The sequence below is a fragment of the Ischnura elegans genome, chromosome 2, assembly GCF_921293095.1.
Source record: "Ischnura elegans chromosome 2, ioIscEleg1.1, whole genome shotgun sequence".
NCBI classification, from domain to species: Eukaryota; Metazoa; Arthropoda; class Insecta; order Odonata; family Coenagrionidae; genus Ischnura; species Ischnura elegans.
The window spans coordinates 53,611,135-53,623,077 of record NC_060247.1 but is presented as its reverse complement, the minus strand read 5'-3'; positions in this window follow the sequence as shown (position 1 = coordinate 53,623,077).

The window sequence follows — 11,943 nt, the reverse complement described above, 5'->3', positions numbered from 1 at the left end:
TCTCCCAATGAATCCTAATCACGGAGTTTTAATCAGCTCGTGAGCCACTACTCGGACTCTTTCACTAAGGAATCGAAAATTTGAGGCACTTTTCTCCTCATTGATCTTGATTTCATGTTTAGTTCGCTGAGATGGCATAAGAAACCTCTGATCACTCAAGATCTAAGAAATAGATATAAACAAGAGTAAAAGATAAATGTGTTGTTCTCTAATCTAGTGTGGAGGAGATATAAGGAATTAATCCAATTCCTTTGGGCGCTATGCATTAATTCGATGGAATGAACCCACAGCATAGTCACATAAGGAGCATTTTGACCTATTCAATAATATCCAGTGAGACAATGCTCAAAAAATTATGCTGGAGTAATATTTACTGTTGTGAGCACGCAGATGAAATGGCAAAATGCGTTTTTAACCAATCGCTTTTATTAAGGTGTATGACGACATCTAGTTCCACTTTCTAATTTGTACAATATCCTCACATATAATACGCCCTCCATACCTCTTAAAATCAGAAAGGTAAATGTTTCCTTCGCTATATTTCCATATTTCACATAATTCGTACGTATTGCGTAAGTGTATATAACCAGCAGAAATTTAAAAAATGGAATCAAGGGAAATCCTATTATCCTATTTCAAAATTTTTACGTTCACTAAGTGACAGAAAGAAATTAATCACCCCTAAATAAATGCCTGAGGTGATAACAATCGTGTGTACAACAGAATTATCTTTCACTATACAGATGTTAATCATATTAGTCGTGAATATCTTAGCATATTGTCCGCATTTTAAAGAGAAATCTTCGACTGAAAAAGTAATTCATTCTAAATTTAAACAATACATTGCTAATAGTATATCCCAGCGAAATTCATCTACGGTAAACGCAACCTTTGGGTGGCCAATTTTCAATCACCCAAAGGTTTTAATATGATCTAAGTTTAGGGTTTATCGAAACGTATTAAAATGTGAATATAATATAGGCAACCATTGATGTTTTTAAGCAATAATAAGTGTTACATATGTTTCTTTAACCCAGCTTGACAAAAGATCTCTTTCACGTAACGAGTCAGCAGCTGTGTCAACCAAAGAATCTACCAATGCGGCAGATGAGCCAGGTTTCTTTACAGCTCCGGTCCGCAAAGGGGCTTTGACAAATTACGGTGATGTAACCGCGGATCTCTAGCAAAAATTCAATCCCGGAGTCCGTCGATCTTATCACTGTCGCCGACGGCAACCATCCCCGTTGGCGGCGGCCTTACAACCAATCCCAATGGTCCTATCCCTCCCCAACACCCGTCGACGTAACCCACAGGATCAATCGATCTCTCCAGGAATGGGAGAGGAGACGGCAGGAGAGGCTGCCTCCAGCACCGTCTCCGACTCACTCCTCCTCTTTCTTATCTAAAGCACCATCGACCCAAAGGATGGGAAATCCCTGAATACAGTGCGACGGGGCTGGAAGACATGGGAGGACATAAAATTACCTATCTTTGGGACATGATGAGGAAAAACTAATTGTGAGGAAAGGACATTTTAAAAATTCGACTTCGGGCATGGAAGAAATGTTTAAAAGCAAAGAGAAACAAAGTACTAGCATAAATAATGCAAGTAAAAGGAATTTAACGTCATGATATTCATCTAGCTCATAGGGATAATATAAGGATACAACAAATTATCGACTTCGTACACTGAAGAACAGTTTGTAAGCAAAGAGAAACAAAAGATAAACTTGCATAAATTAAGGAAGAGGGTTTTTAACATTATGATATTCGTTTATCTCATAGGATTAATAATATGATGCAACAAATATTGGCGCCCGAGGAAAGTAGAGGGGAGGATACCATAAAAATGTAATGTTTCAGAAAAATAAATACATGGCTGTAAGATATTTCACATTAATTTAATAAAAGCTCAAACCCTAAAGTATTCCACACTTTCCTAAAAGAGAGTTTCATTGAATTCTTACCTATATCGGTATTAAAAGAAGTAGTGATAATGCACAAATCTGGATGAGGGTCGAGAGGTATATTGGAAAATGAATGAAATAATAAGAAGCTCTTATATTCCCTCTAATTACATAATATATATCTATATATATATATATAATTTCCATGAATATAACAAAATTTACTGACTGTTTTCAAAGAAAATCTTGTTTAAAAAAAAAAAACAAAATTTGGCCGTAAAAGAAGAAAATTATTTATTTGAGTTCTCAAACGTCTCGCGCTCAAATGAACATAAGAGGTCCCATCAAAATAATTAATAAAAAAAGCAACCATTTAAGTATTTCAAAATTTTAAAGATTATTTCTTTAAAAACAGGCTATTGAACACAATGCATATATTCACGAGACGAAATCAATACGTGGTATGGAGGACGACACTTTACTCCGCACCATACACCACCTGCACAGATTCTAGATATTTTTACAAGGAAGTAAGAAAAATTGGAGGTTGAAATCCAATTCTTGGGATCTATCTATAAACTTTACCCTCCGCACATTTAACGAATACATCTCCGTCATCACAAATTGCACTCCAAATTTCGTTCAGCTCTCTTATCCCCTAGCTAGGTTTAGAAAGCCACAGCATTATTTTAAAAAAGTGTAGTTGTAATTAATATCCATGAAAATCAATTATTCGTATAAAGCAGATTTTTTGTCAATCGATAAAAAATATGACAGTAGCAAAGTTTAAACTTTCAGATTTTATTAATAATAGGTCAATACTATGATTGAAATGAAAAGGATAATAATAGAAGAAGAATTATCAAAATGACTTCTGTTACTGGTGATCTTTTCATAAAAAATTCGTTCAGATACAGAAAATTACCAGAACTAATTTATGTCAAATATCTAGTAGTGTAGACTCTGCGCCCATAAACATTGATACAGCAACAAGAAGAAATATAGCAATAAATGTTATTAAAATAAAATATAGATTCGACAAGATATTCTCTGCAGCAAACTCTGCGTACACACATAGTGCTTTGACTGTAGTGCGGCGAGCCACGAAGAAGATGCCAATTCATTATTAAAGGAGGAAGCAACTTAATAGGCATTCAATTGTTCTCATGCCCTGGTGCGATTCTATACGGATTCTATACGGCTTAAAGTCTTTCATTGACAGCACGACCTCTAAATACTATATCTCCGACTCCTCGTTTGAATTTCCCCCACCCCCATCTCATTCACTCACCTCAATGAACGAAGTCCCGCGAGGCGATGAGGAGCACCGGATGAGTTTTCAGGAAACGACTGTGAAGAAAAGTCTTCATAGAGTCCACTAAATCCGTAACTTGTGAAGCCCTTCAAGAGGTACCCTATGACTAAGAATGGATCGAAGGTACCACCGAAGAATTCCTCGCACTTGGTAACGGGAAACAAAGTTAAAACGTATAATCAAAGGGACCTTTTTCCACCATCCCCTATGCTTTACTGAATTCGAAAGAATGGATGTGTATTGATCCAGCCACTAGAGAGCTTGACTAGATAAAAATTTCTCGAGGAAATGAAAAGGAGGCATTTTTCGGCTAATAGTGCTTTGGTGATCAACATTTCAACTCATGGTACAGACACCGATGCCATCATTGCAATTGCTCGACAGAAGAGAGAGAAATGTCTACAACATATATAATTCGAGAAACGTAATTCAATTGATAGGACTTGATAGAAATCTATGGTTCCTAAGCGATTTAAGTTCCGAAATCAAACTGGGTTCAGTGCTATCGTGGAAAATTTGATTTCATGATTATAATTATCGCTTTTTGCCAAAGTATATAAATTAGATCAGAACTGATAGTTTACGTAGGAAATAAAAAATTTTGCAAGAATTAAAATGACTTGATAGTCATTTTTGCTTGAATTCAGTCGACTTTGCATTGATGCTCATTCGTCACAATACCCAAGGGGATAAAAGTCAGACTAACCCAAGTAAGGCACCGACTAAAGAGATACGGAAAGAAAAAAGTGTTTCATCCTCTACGTCTGATCTCCCCGTCCCGTCTCGAGGTCTTCGAGTTAGGAGAAGAGGGGCTGGGAATGCCGGAAGAAACCGAGGAAAAAGTCGGTGGTTGAGAAGGGACAGAACGGAAAATGAAGCCACCACCAAGTGTTGCTAGCCCACGAATAAGCCTAAATCCTGATTGGTTGCGCGGAAAGTCGAACAGCGACACTCAAGTCATTAGCTATACAAAGAATAGTGGGTAGCTCGCTTCACTCGGGTGAGAGGGTGACGATAAACTTGATGTCAGTATGAAAATGCCGAGAATGTGATGCACCTTGAGATTGTACTAGACATCGGTGCTCTGGAAGGTCTCTCCGAATAGCTTCAAAACCGGGATCAGATACTCCCATATTTGGTGGGATTGGGATAATAACGTATAATTTTCGTCATAAAACTGATCCGACCCTCTTCTATATAATTTCTTCGAAATTCGCATTCCTTCTAAGATTTTCAGGTCTTTAAACCCTCCTCCAGCTCATATAAGAGATTTTTGACACAAATACCGAGGGAAGACGGTTTTGAAAGCTCTGTGATCCGCCAGGGACTGCACACATCCTCAATGTGCCAAATAAACCAAATAATCGCAACACTTGCGACGAAATAACTTGAAGAGTTTTCGTTGAACGAGGTAGGAAATTCAGGGACAATGGTTTAATACCACAGACGAAGTGATAGCACGCGAGAAAAAGGTCCACTGTGATGATTAATACGGAATTAACGATTCCTTCCTCCGAATCATTCGGAGCACGAGTCGGAAAATTATCTTCACGAACTTTGCAGTACTTTACACCCTTCGCCAATTACCCTCTTCCCGTGTCTCATCAGAGGAATCTAATCAGAAAATGCATTTCCGAAATCAGTCCAATTCCCTCTTCAATCCTGTCCGACTAATCCTTTACCTCCGGTGACCCCTACACACTCCCCAGGGAGCACGAACTTGCACATTCACACACACTGTGACACAATCCTCCTCCCCACCTCATTCCTCCTCCTCGTCCACCTTCCTCCATCGCACGGGTAGAAAAAAAAGAAGTCTTCCTGCCCCGGAGACTTGACAAAGAGCGAGAGACTTTAGACGGGGGAGGATAGGAGCTGGAGAAATGCTCGCTTCCAGCGTAGAGCAGACACTGCACTGCCGGTTGCGGCGCGACAGGGGCAGACGGCCCCTTACCCTCTACCTCCGCACCCTCCGCTCCGTACCGCCCCTCCTTCGCCCCCTTCCCCTGCAGCCTTGGCCTCGCCGCCTCCCCCACCTCCTGCCCTCCTTCCCGCCTCCTCACCATCCTCCCCGATCCCTTTTCCACGTCCCGCCACGCCCCCCTCCTCCTCACACGTACGCCTCCCCCTTCTCCGCCTCATCTGCCTGCCCAACTTACACGCCCTGGCTCTGAAAAAAGTAAAAACCCTCTCCTCACGCCCCCACTAGCTCCAACTCCCAACCATGTCTCCTTTACCCTCTGCCCTCCGCCAGCACTTAACTCGTCTCTTGTCATTTACCCTGTCCAATCTGCTTCGCCGTGTCAAATTAATATTTGGTGCAATAATACAATGAAAATGGTGTACTAAAATTACGATTCACAATTAAATACCCACACGAAGCTTTATTAGCTTATTGCTAATAAGCAAGTCATTTTTCCCAATGGTCTATATTGTGCGTATAAGAATTTTATCTTCTTTTGATATTCATTTCTTTATATTTTTGCATTTATCTAAATGCTCATTAAAAATATTTTTCCAACGGAAATATGAACGAGGATGGGTAAATGTGATTTTTGGAGCACAAGGGAGTATTTCCGGTTGATATTAATTAAATTAATTCATTATAATCCATACCGAATTGTAAGAAATTAAAATTATTTTTCCATTTTCTACCTATAAAAATGCTCAACAGAAATATGTATAGAAATAATCCAGACTCAACGTAACGAAGTGACAATAATTCATAGGGGAAAATGTTACCCCAAAAATTAACTTTCTCCATATGTTTCAAAAGAAGTTTTGGAGAAAAATAATTTTTTTAGGAATACCACCTCCTTTGCGGTTTTGTCTCAAATAAAGGTGTGGCCATTTAATAAAAATATCCATACGATAAATCATTATAGGAAATTTAAAATAGTGCACTAAATTTCTTCCACCCTTGCGCGATTAGAGGAAGAAACCAATAGTTATTCCAACCATTTGTTCTACCAAGAAACATAGGAAGAGTAAAAGAGAAGAATGAGAAAATGTAGATAGAGTAGAATAAATAAAAAAACAACGAGGGTAGTATGATGGGGACACTCTGCTGCATGGAATTTATCCTTTGAAAAAAAAACGTGAAACTTATGTAGGTAATTTATGAACGGAAGGAAAATGGAAGAAGGGAATAGTAAAGGGGATAGTAAAAGCTAACATTCAGGCATTTTCTAGAAAATGTAGGTCTGTCTAATTATACCTATGTTTCATTTAACTCTGGTAATATATATCCAAGTATCTGAATACACATGCCAAATGGTGGTGAAATGGTGGTGGTCAAATGGTGGGGAATGAAGGACTTTGAGGAAGAGGAAGACAGAAGAGAAATAAAATGCGGACCACAGAATGAAAAAAATGCAGGAAACGATGATTTAGTAGATAGAAAACTCCTCGGAAAATAAAGGCAAGAGAAGGAATGCAAGATGATTTATAATATTTCAATGAATAAATAAAATTCAGCGAGAAATGATCGAGACATTTCAATGAATATAACTAAGATTGTTAATTGTAAAATATATGATCAAAGCATAGATATTCGTTTGCCAAGAATATACTCACCTAAACAAAGGGCCAGACTACAGAAAAGTAGATAAAGGCCAGGAGAAATTTAAAAACTTACCTAAAAGTAGCAATAATGATAGTAAAAGCTAACATTCAGGCATTTTCTAGAAAATGTAGGTCTGTCTAATTATACCTATGTTTCATTTAACTCTGGTAATATATATCCAAGTATCTGAATACACATGCCAAAATGAAGTTTCATTTTATATTAATTGTAGTAAGTTAAGTTATAATTGGAAATTGAAAAACGTTTTGGACAGATGAAATACGGAGGTAATGAGGATAACTATTCGCGCACAACTCATATATATTTGCTCCGAACAGTAAATTTGCTGTGGGTTCCAGCTGAAGGTACTCCGGGCAATTAATTTCCCCTCTTTTCTGAGAAACCAAAATAAGCGTCAAAAAAGGATAACCTGGCGAATTGAGACGATGGAGTGAACGGTAAGGGTTTGGTAACTCTCCAGTAAACACAAACGGGAATACAGGCGGAGAGCAGGACTGGAAACTTCAAGAAAAGCGAATGTAAGGGAAACGATGTGGAAAGGGAAGGTTATGGTGCCAAAGGAAGTAGGTTCCTACGCCCAAATATTATCATTCGACAAGATTCAACAGTGGTCGGCATAGAAAATCAACAAAGCATCCAAGTAAAGGCAATGGGAAAGTAAGAGGGAATAGATAAATAGCCAAATTCAAGCGTTTCGACATATTTGTACGTCAATTAACCACTTAGTAACTCCATTTTTAATTCTTTGGCTTGATAAAGAATATTTAAATTCAGATCAAATAAGTGTGAAAAAAGATTAATAATATAATGCGATTTTATCTATTCTATCTTCCATTTGTGCGTGAATTCGGCTGGTGAACGGAAACGCAACGGACAGGTAGGGTCAGGTCGATCCTTACTCTCTTTCCAAGACAAAAATATTTTCTACCATCCTCGTCGGTGCACCCATCCAAAACGTTTGCTTTTATTCTACCGCACCTATAGATCAATGGCAACGGTAGCCGATGACCCTATGCGGAAGGAGGCTAGAGAAAGACAGATTAAACAGTAGAAAGAGTAGCGAACTAAAAGTTATCCCCTATGATCTTAAATGGGAGGAAAAAGAGTGGAAAGATAGGTTAGGTGGCATCGGCCGTCATCACTGGATGGGGTCAAGAGAGAGAGAGAGAGAGAGAGTGTCGGGGGTAAAGGGGGAGACAGTCTGGAAAACCAAGAGATTGGGTCCCTCGCGATGTCACCTCACGGCGAGGGACACTGTCGTTAATTGGAGGGAGCAAGGGAGAAGAATAAGTTAGATTTTTCCAGATTAAGAGCAGAAGGGATGAGTTTCTGGTGGAATGACTGTATTTAGTATGTGGCGAACTGCGTGTGGAGGAGGTTACGGGGGGGTACAGACGGGGTATGATAGCGAGATAAGCAAGGGGAGGAGGCGTGAGGAGAATGAGCAAGGGATGAGCCGGTAAAAATTGTGCGCGTGATGTGGGGAAAGAGGTGAAGATGGTATATGAAGAGGAGGGGAAGAAGATGATGATGATGGAGGGGAGGGAACAATGAGTGGGTGGGAGTGGGGGAAGGTGGGAGAGATAGGGGGGAGGCAAAAGAGTTCGCGTGGAACGGGGGAAGGAGGGGACGACTCGGAGACACCAGACCGAGAAAAATAAAAAAGAAATAATAATAACAATAAGTGCCCAACCTTTCCCAACTCTTACCCTGGATTGGTTGACGACGAAGATAGGGAGCCGGAGGAGGAGGAGGCTTAAAAAAACTGGGGGTGGGTTGGTTGTGAGCTCGGGGGGTGGGGGTGAAGAAAAAGAGGGTCACCGGCGCCAGCGTCGGTGGGGACGACCGGAATTACTCCTGGGGAAGGCGTCGGAGGGGAGGGCGACGCCGCTGGAGTGAAACGCTGCTTTGGAAAAAGGAGGGCGGATCAGGGGAGGGGGGACGTATCTAAGTATGACGAAGGTGGCGGGGAGATGAGATGGATGAACGGGACCAGGGTATAAGGATTCGACGCCGGCGGGGTCCGCGGCAGGAGCAGGGTACGGGACCGGTCTGGGGTGATCTTGGGCCCTCGGCTAGGGCTCATGATGGGGCCTCCCTTACCGAGGGAATTCGGGGGTCTTCCTTCGCAAAATTTTATTCAATTGCTTGCCCTGAAATAGATTTTGACGCTATTCTGATTATTAAAAACCAGATAAAATTCAATAAGAAAATAGAAATTTCATAAGACAAAATACTATGAAAAGTGAAAGTTTCAAAGCTTATAAAATTTATTAATGTAACCTGGTTCTATTTTCTATCACTTAGTGAATTTTTCTTTGAAACGGCAGAAATTAAAAAAAAATCCCTCGCAAACAAAAATAAGCTTTTCGAATATTCCTTTCCAAAAAAAGCATTAAGTTCCCTTTGATCTTATGACAGTTTAATTTTACTAATTTATCATTTAATCTTTTCACGATGAGTGTGCATACAGTGTAATGCAACGAATGAAAACGAAGAACTTCATAATAAAAAAACTTTGACTCAAATAATGTCTTTTTTTATTACAACTTTCATATTCGCTTCACGATAGAAACGAGCGATATGGGGACCCCATAACCTCGGGGCCCACGGCCATTGCCGACCAGCCGATGTAACCAGACCGCCCCTGGCAGGGTATTCCAGATTACGAAGAGCAGGGGCGGATCAAAGGAGGGGCCTAAAATGCATGGGCCTAGGGAGTTTTCGCTATATAAACTCCCGCCGAAATCATGGAAAATCTGTGTCCTGATAGCGCAATTGGTAGAGCACTCGGCCAGGAGTAACTGGGTTCGAGTCCCAGTCAGGCCGCATTTTTAACCTCTGATTTCTGGCTATTTCCATCTACCACAACATCGTTGTCCTCGTCCTTTTTCTATTATATGTCCCTATCCCTTTCTTTCCTTATATGTGAATTTCTTTGTCACAAAAAATGTCCCAGGTTGGGCACACACAAGAGACACAATAAAGAAAAAACACTAACGAAACTAAATTTACGGTGGGAAATATCTCCCTAACTCTGGCGGAGGTGGATTGTATTAATATAATATTGTATACATATTGTTAATTAATTTGCTGAAAATTGTGTTACTTACATTTCCTGTTGTTACGTTACAAATTTCAGCACCTTGTAACAGTGGGCCTCTTATCAAAATGGGTCTACGTCCACCCACATCCAAAATCCGGCCCAGACGAAGAGAGGGATAGAGGAAATAGGAGAAGGCGAGACTCACGGAGGAATAAGTTTGAGTAGAGAGGCGGAGGTTAAATTGCCAAGTTGGTCGAGTCGATAAGCGCGTAGCAGGAGGAATAGGAGAGATAGAGGTACGAGGAAGGTTTGATCCGGGCCATAGTACACGAGCTTAAAGGCGCAATCGAGTGCTCCAGGAATGAGAAAACGGAGCACCTCTCTGACGTCTGAATCCATTCGTATTCGGGTCGACCCTCGCAATACAAGTATTGCAAACTGGGCGATATGAAAAGGTCGGGCCGTGCATCAAATACCAGAGAACACTTCCGTCTCTTGCGTTGAGACCCTGAACCCGCGAGAATTTATCTTCCGAGCGCAATGCGAAGTACGGTTCAAGATGGTTTATGCAGTGAAAATATTCGGAGAGAAGAGCATTGAGGTCATAGGTCTTCTGAAGGAAGTTTCAAAAATATCCATGCCAATAAAAGCAACTATTGGCAGTCAGGAAGCAATGCCTACGTTATGGATTATGCGAATGTACCTAGGTATTAAAAAAAAGCTAATTGGATTAATTTTCATCAAATTTCTACGGAGGAATGGGTACAATCAGTTTTGAACAGCAAAACAAACTCATGCAGCTGTGCGAGAACTCTGACCTCGTGCGACAAATGTGATGGAGAATCAAATTGGATGTTTTATTAAAACGGAAAAAAAATTATATGCGTTAAGTCTATCATGAAATGGAAGTAAATTCCTCAAGTACTCTCAATATCTTTAATCGAATTCAATGCTGGATAAACAAGTCTTATATAAAATATGTCCTCACATAAAATTCCTGCGCATTGAGGACTTCGAATATGAGAGAGATTCATAATCAAAATTGTGTCTCGATGCGCACCATACATTAAGTAAGCGACTCATACAGAATCTTTCACTGATATGATAACAGGAATAAGCTAAGGATTGTAGCACTATCCACGACGACAATGAGACAGGGCTTCAACCCGGGGCAGAAATCGAACGAGGCTTCAACGCGAAAGGCAGAAAATAAACATAAATTCCGAAAGCAGCCAAGTGAGATGGAGAACCGTGGTGTGGGGAATCTCTCTCGATGAGGGTGTACGTCACCTCCGCTGGCTGACGCAACGAGGAACTGGGGAAAGAGGAAGGAGCTTCAGCGAACGAAGACCCACGTTACTGAAGGAGTAGGGGACAAATGGGTTGTTTTCGAAGAAAACACGCATTGAAATAGGGACGCAAAGGAAAATTGAGGGAGGCAAAAAGAAAACATGGGCGCAGAGCAAACATGGGCGAAGGCGGACGGGCGCTATGGGAAAAGTAGAAAAGTGGGGCGAGCTGCGATGGATCGATAAGTATGGAAAATATTTGAGAAGCATAAGCCGGCGGTATATCTCGCAGACTTGAGAGGAGAGGAGCTGGAGTGCGACAGGCCATAGCGAATGAAATGGAACGAGAGGAAAATATATGGAATGGAATGGGGAGGAGGAGTAATCGACAATCGGGAGGACCAAACTGGCCAACGACACTTAAACAATGATGGATGCCCTAAGGTCGTAAAATCGGCCCAAATTAAAAGTACATTTTTATTTTGGTGAAGCCTTATTCTCGGTGTCTTGATGAATATCTCGCAGTAAGGATTATTATAATTGATTGAGTGAATCATGGCACGGTTTTTTCATCCGTTATGTAAGAGTTTGTGTTATTGACCTGAGTTACAATTGAACATTTAGAAAACCATATTTCAACTCAGGGCTCATATTCGTTGGATGGGGAAAATTTTTCTTGATGATTAATACAAGCTGACGATTGACCATTTTTGAACTCGTTTGTCATAAAGTATCAATTATAATGAATATAATCCAGAGGGTAGTGTAAGAATACCTCCTGAGAAATCATCCTCTTGCTC